Here is a 13,030-nt window from a genome sequence, read left to right on the forward strand (position 1 = left end):
TAGATGTAACAAAAAGACATTTTCAGGAAAACATATCAACACATGTTTGTACAGCTGTAGATGAGAAGTTTGTACCTCATGTTTTCAACATAGGAACTGAGAAAAGTTTGAAACCAGTATGTATTACTGCAGATCAGTCTTACACTACAAGAAGTAAGTCAACACAAGAAACAGCTACGCATATTTCCAATGTTATAGAGATAAGATCAAAGGCATGATCCTTTGTCATCTCTGGGTTGATACAAAACCTTTCTTTGGTTTTGAAACCAAGGTTTTGAATCATGACCAATAATGGAGATGTAGCGTCCTGTTATATTTATTTTTGTTTATTTCAGGTACTTATATAGCGTTGTGAATTTATGTAGTGCTTTTTACATATATAGTACATTCACATAAGTCCCTAACCCTCAGGAGGTGTACAATCTGAGGTCCCTAACTCACAGTCATACATACACATACTAGGGCCAATTTAGATAGGAGCAATTCTCCTACCAACATGACTTTGGAGTGTGGAAGGAAACCGGAGTACCCGAAGGAAACCCACACAAGCACAGGGAGAACATACAAACTCCAGGCAGGTGATGCCATGGTTGGGATTTGCATCAGCAACCCTAGTATTGTTAGGCGGAAGTGCCCGCATTCTAAAATAGAACACTACAAGTCAATAAGAAGTGTTATAATGAAAATATGTCTTCCATGTCATGACTAGAAATGTTTGTGATTATGATATGTAATGTTAACAGATAAATGTAAGAGGATTAATCAATGTAAAATTATCAATGCCAAAATAATGATACTGCATTTCTGTTACAGGAAATGACCTAAGAGTAACTGTTAAAGGAAGAAAGTTCAAATATTTCTAAACCTTTCAGATGATAATACATTTTCCAAGAAGGAAATTTATTCTGGAAGAAGCTTTGCAACAAGAATTTCATTCATCATTGTTTTTGTTGTTCTTTTTATGTTCAATAAAGTTATTTTAACTTCACAGAGTGCTAGAAGAAGACAAGACATCTCAAGGCATCTCATAGAGGAAGAACTTATAAAACAATTGACTTTTGACTACTGATGAAATAATTCATTCATCATCAGATATATTGGTTTTTTTTGTGTGTACATTTTATTTTGACATATGTTTACTATATCAAGATGAGATCAGTTTTCACATGAACATTTGCAATCACACACTATGTATTTTCAGAAGTGAAAGGGTTAAACTTTTGTTACAACAGAGTCACTCTTAGTTAGAACATCTGTTGTTAATTAAGCTAGAAATAAGTTTTTCTAAGGTACATATAGAAAAACTTAGGCAAACTTTACATTGTTATATGTATGTTTTTTTAAAAAAATCATTTGATATACATGTATGGATTGAAGTTAGAGAATATATGTTATGTTTAAATGTTGATAAGGTAATTTGAAAAATGTATGGATTATAGAACTGTGTGCTACACACATTTTGGAGGGAAAATATGAAACATCTATTTTTTTGTTAAGTGACATACATACTTTGAAGTATTGTACTATAATGTTACAGTTATACATTTATTAAGGGGATGAATTATTTGGTGAAAGGAAAGGAAAATAATAAGGGTAAAAATATTTTTATGTGATACATAACAAAAGGTTTATCAAAGAATTTGTTTTCCCATTATAGAATCAAATTAAAGATATGTTCAGATCAATTATCTTAAGATTCAAAAACGCATGAATGGATACGAAAGTGACGAGAATGTGTATAAATGGATTAAGATAAGGAAAATGATTAAGATTCGATAAAATCGATCATTTTGAGAGGGAAATGTTAGAAGCTTTCCTTAACCTAATACCTAATATCTTCTTATTAACAGTACTAACATAAGTATGAATGAGTTGGATCTTAATAGAATAATTGAGTTATTATATTTATATTTGTTCTAGATTGGGAAAAGTGAGTAATTAGACTTCAGAGTCTGTGAACATATATCTTGGGTTTTTCCTTTACATTCAAGCCACATATGAGAGCAATTAGCTATACCTTCCCCCATCCTCCCCCATCTATGTAAGAGATAAAGTTACACTCAGACTTTGAGAGAAGCAATTATCTTAGTAGGACTACAAGAGAATACCAACCCACTTTTAGGTTGGTGGGGGCTGGATTGCTCTTTTGGTAGCAGAACAAAGGTTTGAGTCTCTCTCACTCTATAGCAGCCTTGATGCGACAGACATACACACACATACACACACATATACATATATACAATCTTATTATCAAGAACTTAACTATATTTTTTGGACATTATTTAAACATTTTGTATGCCAATATTTTATTTCTAATTTTATGCAACGTTATAATTAAATCATCTTTTTGAGTTTACGCAAGAAGTGGAAGGACTTTCTATCTGAACATTTCTCATCAATACAAGTTAATAAAATATCGAGTCAATACGATATTTTACAATCCCCCATATAGTAATTCATCCCCCATAGTAATTCATCCCCCATATAGTAATTCATCCCCCATAGTAATTCATCCCCCATAGTAATTCATCCCCCATAGTAATTCATCCCCCATATAGTAATTCATCCCCCATAGTAATTCATCCCCCAAATAGTAATTCATCCCCCATAGTAATTCATCCCCCCTATAGTAATTCATCCCCCCTATAGTAATTCATCCCCCATATAGTAATTCATCCCCCATATAGTAATTCATCCCCCATAGTAATTCATCCCCCATATAGTAATACATCCCCCCTATAGTAATTCATTCCCCATAGTAATTCATCCCCCATATAGTAATTCATCCCCCCTATAGTAATTCATCCCCCATATTAAGTCCCCCCTGTGTCAATTCACTTACCTTTGCTCCGCGCGTTCCTCTCGCCGTTCCGGTGTAGCATGAAAATCTGTCTCCTATGAGGATCTGTCCCCCTCGACGTATCTGCGCATGTGCCAGTTTCAGGCATTAGCAGCCGATCGGCGATCTCCGGCACATGCGCACATACGTCGAGGGGGACAGAGCCTCATAGGAGACAGATTTTCATGCTACACCGGTCTTCAGGGCGGACTGTGAGAGGAGCCTAGCGGGGGCCGGATTAAAAGGTCCGCCGGGCCGTATACGGCCCGCAGGCCGTAGTTTGCCCATTGCTGTACTAGGGGAAAAACTTTGTTGGCATGCTGTACATAACACATTCCTGAACCCTGCACTCTGTACATAACATATTCCTGGACCCTGCACTTTGTACATTACACATTCCTGAACCCTGCACTCTGTATATAAAACATTCCTGAACCCTGCACTCTGTACATAACACATTCCTGAACCCTTCACTCTGTACATTTCACATTCCTGAACCCTGCACTCTGTACATAACACATTCCTGAACCCTGCACTCTGTACATTTCACATTCCTGGACCCTGCACTCTGTGCATTACACATTCCTGAACCCTGCACTCTGTACATTACACATTCCTGAACCCTGCACTCTGTACATTTCACATTCCTGAACCCTGCACTCTGTACATAACACATTCCTGAACCCTGCACTCTGTACATAACACATTCCTGAACCCTGCACTCTGTACATTTCACATTCCTGGACCCTGCACGCTGTGCATTACACGTTCCTGAACCCTTCACTCTGTACATAACACATTCCTGAACCTTGCACTCTATACATAACACATTCCTGAACCCTACACTCTGTACATAACACATTCCTGAACCCTGCACTCTGTATATAAAACATTCCTGAACCCTGCACTCTATACATAACACATTCCTGGACCCTGCACTCTATACATAACATATTCCTGGACCCTGCACTCTGTACATAAAACATTCCTGAACCCTGCACTTTGTACATAACACATTCCTGAACCCTGCACTCTGTACATAACACATTCCCGAACCATGCACTCTGCACATAACACATTCCTGAACCCTGCACTCTGTACATAACACATTCCTGAACCCTGCACTCTGTGCATTACACATTCCTGAACCCTGCACTCTATACATAACATATTTCTGGACCCTGCACTCTGTACATAAAACATTCCTGAACCCTGCACTCTGTACATAACACATTCCTGAACTCTGCACTCTGTACATTACACATTCCTGAACCCTGCACTCTGTACATAACACATTCCTGAACCCTGCACTCTGTACATAACACATTCCTGAACCCTGCACTCTGTACATAACACATTCCTGAACCCTGCACTCTGTACATTACACATTCCTGAACCCTGCACTCTGTACATAACACATTCCTGAACCCTGCACTCTGTACATTACACATTCCTGAACCCTGCACTCTGTACATAACACATTCCTGAACCCTGCACTCTGTACATAACACATTCCTGAACCCTGCACTCTGTACATAACACATTCCTGAACCCTACACTCTGTATCCAATGCACTCTTGTATCTTTCCCCACTTTATGTAACGCTCCACAATTTGTGCAAAATCATTTGTAATAGAAGTTTATTTATTTCATGTTTTAAATGATTGTGCCGGGGTTGTGTCCGTGAGACTCTCTTGTGGCACAGCAATCAAAGCACATTTTATAGGTACAAGAAAGCCTGGGTTTTGTTTATCCACTGCCCTTAAGTCCCTCCCACTGTCAAGCATTTGTCCGCAGCATTCTCCTTCACACATATACAAATAATTTTTGAAGAAAAAAAGTATATCTTTCTTTTTTTTATTGGGGGGGGGGGGGCTCATCTGAATTCTCTGCCTATAGGCTCCTGAGATGTAAATCTGGCCCTGACACTTTAGTTCACCTCTATATGCTCGATATGAGACTAGCGTGCAAAAACAAACAGATGATAATTTGTCCAATATTCTCATCGTGTGTACGGGGCTTAAGTGTTTAGTCAGTTTGACCTAAAATAAAATGACCATATATCCCTGGTTTCTGGGGACCGATCCCACTTTCAGGTTGTTGTCTCTGGATAAAATGTGTCTCCAATTCTTTCTCCGGAAGTGGCTGTGCTCAGGTCGGCAGTCATACTTCTGTCAGTACGGACAGAGTCAGCCTCAACAGACATCACTCAAGACAAATGTTCCAGTGTCCCCAACCCCAGACCAGCCCAGCATGAGAAGGGATAAAGGATTACTAATGCAGGATTACTACAGCTGCACTGCCTTCCATCCCACTGCTTCAACCAATGGGGACAGGCATGACTGAACCTCCAGTACCCCATCTACTCTCCTACCATTAACCCTACCATTCTCCTACCATTAACCCACCATATTTGAATCCACTCCAGAGTCAAGGGAGTTATTTATTATTTATTTATTTCAGGTACTTATATAGCGCCGTCAATTTACGCAGCGCTTTACATATATATATATATATATATATTGTACATTCACATCAGTCCCTAACCCTCAAGGGGTGTACAATCTAAGGTCCCTAACTCACATTCAGCACTATACCTTCATTTAAAATAGCCGCCCGGGCTTCAATCCAGCACCAGGCGGCAGAAGTGTGCTGTACTGTCTAGTTCCTCCTGAGGCCTTTCGTGCAAATAGTACTTCATCAGAGGGAGAACCAAGTTGGATTGAAGCCCGGGCGGATATTTTAAATGAAGGTATAGTGCTTTTTTATTGTATATCACTATACCCTGTCTGTGATATGTGGTACTGCAAATAAAGGTTCATTAACATACTACACTATGGGCACCTTTTTTATGGCTCCTATTTGGAGCTATTAAGCCCACAGGTACCTGTCAGTATCCAACATATCTGGAGGAACAGGAGCCCCGTATCCAGGCTGATTACCTCATTTAGCCTAAAGAAGGATCTCCTGGTCAAGGGATTCAACACCGTTCTCCAAGGGCTTGATGACTGCACCATAGGATAAAGTTCACCGGATTGGCCAATCTACTCTGGAAATTTATATATATATGCGCATTATCTATGCGCTTCCGGTGAGTGCGCATTTTTCTCTTTTGGTTGGAGTCACAAGTTCATCTGCTATATTTCTTCTTGATACAGACTCTATATCCGTTTACGCATTCACATGCGTTTATATATGTGGACATATTGTTTTTATTTGTTTTGAGCGCTACACCCAACTTATTTATCATTACTATGATTACTGTATACATGTAATATCACTATAATGAAGTACAGGGGAGCTGGGATATACATACTGTATACATGTCACATCACTATAATGGAATACAGGGGAGCTGGGATATACATTACTGTATACATGTCACATCACTATAATGGAGTACAGGGGAGCTGGGATATACATTACTGTATACATGTCACATCACTATAATGGAGTACAGGGGAGCTGGGATATACATACTGTGTACATGTCACATCACTATAATGGACTACAGGGGAGCTGGGATATACATACTGTGTACATGTCACATCACTATAATGGAGTACAGGGGAGCTGGGATATACATACTGTATACATGTCACATCACTATAATGGAATACAGGGGAGCTGGGATATACATTACTGTATACATGTCACATCACTATAATGGAGTACAGGGGAGCTGGGATATACATTACTGTATACATGTCACATCACTATAATGGAGTACAGGGGAGCTGGGATATACATACTGTGTACATGTCACATCACTATAATGGACTACAGGGGAGCTGGGATATACATACTGTGTACATGTCACATCACTATAATGGAGTACAGGGGAGCTGGGATATACATTACTGTGTACATGTCACATCACTATAATGGAGTACAGGGGAGCTGGGATATACATTACTGTGTACATGTCACATCACTATAATGGAGTACAGGGGAGCTGGGATATACATACTGTATACATGTCACATCACTATAATGGAATACAGGGGAGCTGGGATATACATTACTGTATACATGTCACATCACTATAATGGAGTACAGGGGAGCTGGGATATACATTACTGTATACATGTCACATCACTATAATGGAGTACAGGGGAGCTGGGATATACATACTGTGTACATGTCACATCACTATAATGGAGTACAGGGGAGCTGGGATATACATACTGTGTACATGTCACATCACTATAATGGAGTACAGGGGAGCTGGGATATACATTACTGTATACATGTCACATCACTATAATGGAGTACAGGGGAGCTGGGATATACATTACTGTGTACATGTCACATCACTATAATGGAGTACAGGGGAGCTGGGATATACATACTGTGTACATGTCACATCACTATAATGGACTACAGGGGAGCTGGGATATACATACTGTGTACATGTCACATCACTATAATGGAGTACAGGGGAGCTGGGATATACATACTGTATACATGTCACATCACTATAATGGAATACAGGGGAGCTGGGATATACATTACTGTATACATGTCACATCACTATAATGGAGTACAGGGGAGCTGGGATATACATTACTGTATACATGTCACATCACTATAATGGAGTACAGGGGAGCTGGGATATACATACTGTGTACATGTCACATCACTATAATGGACTACAGGGGAGCTGGGATATACATACTGTGTACATGTCACATCACTATAATGGAGTACAGGGGAGCTGGGATATACATTACTGTGTACATGTCACATCACTATAATGGAGTACAGGGGAGCTGGGATATACATTACTGTGTACATGTCACATCACTATAATGGAGTACAGGGGAGCTGGGATATACATACTGTATACATGTCACATCACTATAATGGAATACAGGGGAGCTGGGATATACATTACTGTATACATGTCACATCACTATAATGGAGTACAGGGGAGCTGGGATATACATTACTGTATACATGTCACATCACTATAATGGAGTACAGGGGAGCTGGGATATACATACTGTGTACATGTCACATCACTATAATGGACTACAGGGGAGCTGGGATATACATACTGTGTACATGTCACATCACTATAATGGAGTACAGGGGAGCTGGGATATACATTACTGTATACATGTCACATCACTATAATGGAGTACAGGGGAGCTGGGATATACATTACTGTGTACATGTCACATCACTATAATGGAGTACAGGGGAGCTGGGATATACATTACTGTATACAGTTTTATATTTCGGACTACTTATTCTAAAGAAAAATGTAATTTCATAAGCTTTAAGGGAGTGTGGTTGGGGGCTGGCCGGGGGTGGGGTTGGGGGGGCGGATCTGGGCAAGGTTGGGTGGGGCAACTGGTGGAGAGTAAGTTTTGTGACTGGCTAGTAGGTCTGGACTTGAAATTTTAACCCCTGTGTTAACCCACCATATTTGAATCCACTCCAGAGTCAAAGGAGTTATTTATATTAATAAACGTTATTTAACCTTACATGGTCAGGTCCCCAGAAACCAGGGATGTCTGGAAGTAAACCCACTTTTGTATCTTTTACTTCCAGGTAAACTTACAATAAAGCTTACCTGTAGGTAAAATGAATATCTCCTAAACATGCACCGCTTAGGAGATATTCGCTCTTTTTGTCCACTGGCACATGCGCTCTGAAAGAGCTTCAGAGCACTGTGCCATGTCCAGAGACTCCCGTGTGCGGGAGTGACATCAATGTGGCTCGGCCAGTCAGGCGTCCAGAACCAGGAAGGAAGACTGGGTGAAGATGGAAGCCTCTGCAGTGGGTACGCCGCACTGCTAGAGGGGTTCGTTTTAAGGTAAGTCCTGCATATGCATCCTTTCTGTCATACGAAAATTCTCGTATGACAGAAAGAAAATTTGTAAGTGATGTAATGTATTTGTATTGTATCTTCGGACGAGAACTGTACTGATTAAAATTAAAATTGTACGATCTGGTCTCCTGCAAGAAAAATATTCGTGCTCGTCCTTTCAAATATTTTCGGATGAAAGCTGTGTACTAATAATCAGATTATCATACGATCGCTTTAAATCTGGTATTTTTCATATGATTTGCTGATCGTGAGTACCAGGCTTTAAAAAAGATCACATAACTGTCCAAAATGACTCCATGCTACTGTATAGGAAAAAAATAAACTGGAATTCCACTTAAATTGATTTATATATTTTTTAAACTCTACGTAGCAGATCAGGAGATATCTAAACTCCTGACTGGGTGCTGATATTTATCCTACCTGGAGGCTAGAAGATAAATATTTGAATGAATACATATGGTATCAGTTATATGTACCTAAGAAAGATGTGACTATTAAATCAAACTTTAATTAAAACTTCTATTAACTCAACTTGTTTGTCTGCTAATATATAAGCCGACCCCGTTGTTCATTGGGTAGACCTTCACTGAAGTCTTCCAGCTGTCTACATTCTCAGTACCAACTGAACCCCCCCGGTAAGTACTGTCTATGCTGGAATATCATTATCCTATTATTATTCCTAGTACTGTATAATTGTTGATAAGGAAAGAAACCTTCGTATTCAGATTTCAGGTAAAGTTGAATTGCCTCCTCTGTTTTAGTTTGACTTGAAATGATGGTAAGGTTCCTCATATCATTTTCCCCACAATGGCTTATTTTGCACAATGAATGTTTTAGGTAAATCCTCTGCCCAAGTTTCTTCAAACTTTAACTACATTTGAAATGTAAAGGAGGAATCCATTGTTGCACTATAATGGTCACTAAAGGGTTATGGTCAACTAAAAGTTCTCTAAAGTTTCTCCACAGCTCGTAGTGGGGTCCCGTAATAAGTCCCCGTTAGCAGTCTGATCAGTGGTCCTTTCTCTAACTTTATTTTCGGTACTTCTTAAACTTTGAAAAAATACCTTTTAGGGATGAGAAGTGTTTAAAGATAAATGGTACTTATTTACTTGTATAAAAATAAAAAATGTGTTTGTCAGCAATTTTGTACTTAATTAGTAAATGTAACAAAATATAAAACCTAATAAATATAAAGTTTTAGCAGAAACAAAAAATCTTTGCTTAAGTCAGATTTGTGTGTGCAGATTTGTGGAAGTGTGTGTCCGGATGTTAGAGAACAATTCTGGTACAGAGCAGATACTACATGTTGCACATGGTGTCATTCAAATCTTTGTTACCAGCTGACCAGTAGAAGAGGGGGATGGGATATTGCCCTTCAGTACATAGTAAAAACCTAACACACTTTCAATGAATTGCAATATCAATCATTTGACCCAAATATTATTACATATTCTATCACAGTTATACATATATGTATGCCCTTATTAGGAAATAGTACAGTAGAAAGCTATTTCTATTCCATATAATGATCAACCATTTTCACATAATTTCAATAGAAACAGAAAAGTGATGGCAGAAAAAGACCGAGTGGTCCATCTAGTCTGCCTGTTTTGTGTGTGTTTTTTTTTTTGGGGCGGGGGAGGTTGTTAACTTTTTTGTCAATAGTCTCATTCTCCTTCTCTATAAACCTGGAACATAGAGACCATTATCTGGGGACTCTTCCCATCCATACAAGAAAAACCTTAATGAAACTCTTAGTCCAGTTAGTAAAGCAGATTCATATACAATACAATTATTTTCCATCTAACATCCTTTAGCACTACTTGAGTGAGGCCCAGAGTGGGTAGACAAGGTGAGGCAAAACGTATTTCTGTTTAAGATAGAAAGCCCTGGAAACCATAGACAATGGATACTAGAACTTTGGTTCTTGTGACCCAGCTCTTATGACACCTAGGAACCCGCTGTGCTCTTCCTTTTGGGATTGAGGAACAAGATAGGTCAAGACACCCAATTATTTATTTTATCCATGGGTAGCCAGATCCAGTAAGGTCCATGTAACGGACATGTAAAATTTATTGTAAGGGACATGTAAGATTTGAGTGGAAATATGTATCATAGCCATGATAGGTTGAGTAGATTAGATTATGTCAGGCCCTTTCATTGCAAAGGTATGTGCAGGACCAGTCTGGTAATTAAGGATGTACATTGAGCCCCTGGGCAGTAGGGAAATGAACAGAAGGTACAAACAAATGGTCTGGGATCAGATGTGTATGTATACACAATTACTCAATAGGCCTTACAGACTCAATCATCATTTAGCATCAATTAGCGTTAATTAGCCTAAAGCCAGGCCTCCTGGAGGTGACATCTTTGTGTTAAAGAGATTATCACCTGCTGGGAAAACCTGTTTAGGAATTTTTTATAGTAGACAGGACGGCTAGGTTTATGTATTCATCAAAGGGGTATGTTTAATCTCTTATAAAAGATGAAATATTAGTTGGAGAGAGATGGAAATGCTTCCTTTGTGCAGGCCATTCTGTACGCTACATTTGCATATAAGAATCATATTTGTGGCTTGGGGAGCAAGCCAGGGAAATGCATGGAATGGTTAGATGACGCGGGGGTGCGACAGTCGGATGGTGTTTGGTACTGTTGCGATCGGGCTGACGCGCTGGTGTCAGAAATCCAATCCCCGACTTGGTGTTCAGGCCAGTCTCGGCCCAATTGAACTTGGGCAGGTCCATACACAGTACCTCTTGTGGGCAGGTCAGGACTACCTCCCCCAGAGTCAATAGGCCGAAGACTAATGTCCCGCCCATGTCCAAATCGCAATAAATTGAACGCACGGACATTTGGACAGGGTGATCCGTACGGAGCTGGTTCGATCGACCAATGGATTGCTAAGTGTCTGGCTTGCTCCAGCCTCAGGGTAAAGTGTTATTCTGTCTTTTTATTCCCTTTTATTTTATAGTAATTAGTCATTTGTGTGTCTTCTTATATCTTTTGTATTTCTGTAACTTTTTATATTTTGTACATTATTTATGCACTGCCCACTTTGGGAAATTAAATCTTAAAATTAATTAGTGAACTTCTGTGTATTTAAGCACATGCTCATATCTTCGGAGAGACTAGATCGGAGAGATTAGATTGGGTTATATTGTATTGTATTTTAGTGCCTCGGTTAAGCTCATTGCCAATCTGTATGCAACTGCACTGTGAGTGGGCAGATTGCACGCAGATTGCAAAGGTATCAGATCTGCCAGACGGAGATCTGTGTGTGTGTGGTGTCTCAACAGACCGTTCTGCGGATAAACTGTTGGGTGGTGGCAGGCTACCTTTGTGGTGCGTCTGGTGTGGGGGTGTGTGGACAGTGGAAGGGTTATCAACACCGGGGTTCAAGCTAGGATAGCTGAAGAGACCTTAGAAGGGTGTGTGATTACTAAGCTGGTCCTCAACTCTAATCAGGGCACAAGGTTGTATGTAAGATCGTATCTGCCAATGTGTGGTCGACCAGCTGGGTTGGAGTGGAGTCTCCATCTGGTGGTGACCAGAGGTAGTGCGGGCTGTGAAAAGGTATCACGGCTGGTCTTATATACGGTTTGAGATATTTAAGTGTAAATCACTTTATTATCCCCTCTTTACCACCCTGTGTGTGGTGGACATGTGACAGGGTGATCGTTTAACGGATCCTTGACAGTCCAGAAAGCATCAAGTAAATCCATGTCATTAAAAAATACACTCAACCTGCCCATAATGGGTGCCAGGTGTATGCGATCCTTTATGATGATTTCGAGCAAACATTGGACTTTTTATTGTAATGGAACAACCATTTTATGTGCACCTAACAATAGGGGGCCTAGTAATATTTTTGAGTCATATTTTCAATTTTGTCTTCTTTTTCTTTCTATGAATCCAAATTATCCAGAGAGCTCAAAGATGTTCACCTTGAAGAAATCCCTGTTACTCCTTTTCTTTCTTGGCACCATCAACTTATCTCTCTGTGAACAAGAGTAAGTATGTAGAAGACTGTTTTTTAAATATAATATAGATTTCCAATGCTCTAATAGGTTCTATAGTTTAAGTGTGCATCAAGATACAAAACTCTCTACTACTTGTTCTCTCCATCCTAAACAATTACCTGTCCAACATATGCAATATGTCTACCACACTGTGCATTACAATTCCCTGTGCCTTTAATAACAAATCTTGCAATTGTGCCACCTCGATCCCCCCCCCCTCTGTGAGAAGTGCACACTCACCACCATCCAGTGACCTCCATATTACTAAAGGTCAAGAAGCACTGCAGGATAGTGAGTATCCTCCAAACCAGTAATGCCACTCCACTATAGCTC

General features: G+C 39.6%; 1 long non-coding RNA gene across 1 annotated transcript; it reads left to right on the plus strand.

Annotated features, from left to right (window-relative positions):
• Positions 1-9,171: 9,171 nt before the first annotated feature.
• Positions 9,172-12,689, plus strand: LOC149466208 (uncharacterized). Its single transcript, XR_016312107.1, has 2 exons — positions 9,172-9,313; positions 12,604-12,689. It is a non-coding gene; the product is annotated as an uncharacterized LOC149466208 (long non-coding RNA).
• Positions 12,690-13,030: the final 341 nt, after the last annotated feature.

Source organism: Staurois parvus, unplaced genomic scaffold (assembly GCF_062004578.1).
Source record: "Staurois parvus isolate SC_StPar_1 unplaced genomic scaffold, SC_StPar_1.0 ptg000132l, whole genome shotgun sequence".
Taxonomy (NCBI): domain Eukaryota; kingdom Metazoa; phylum Chordata; class Amphibia; order Anura; family Ranidae; genus Staurois; species Staurois parvus.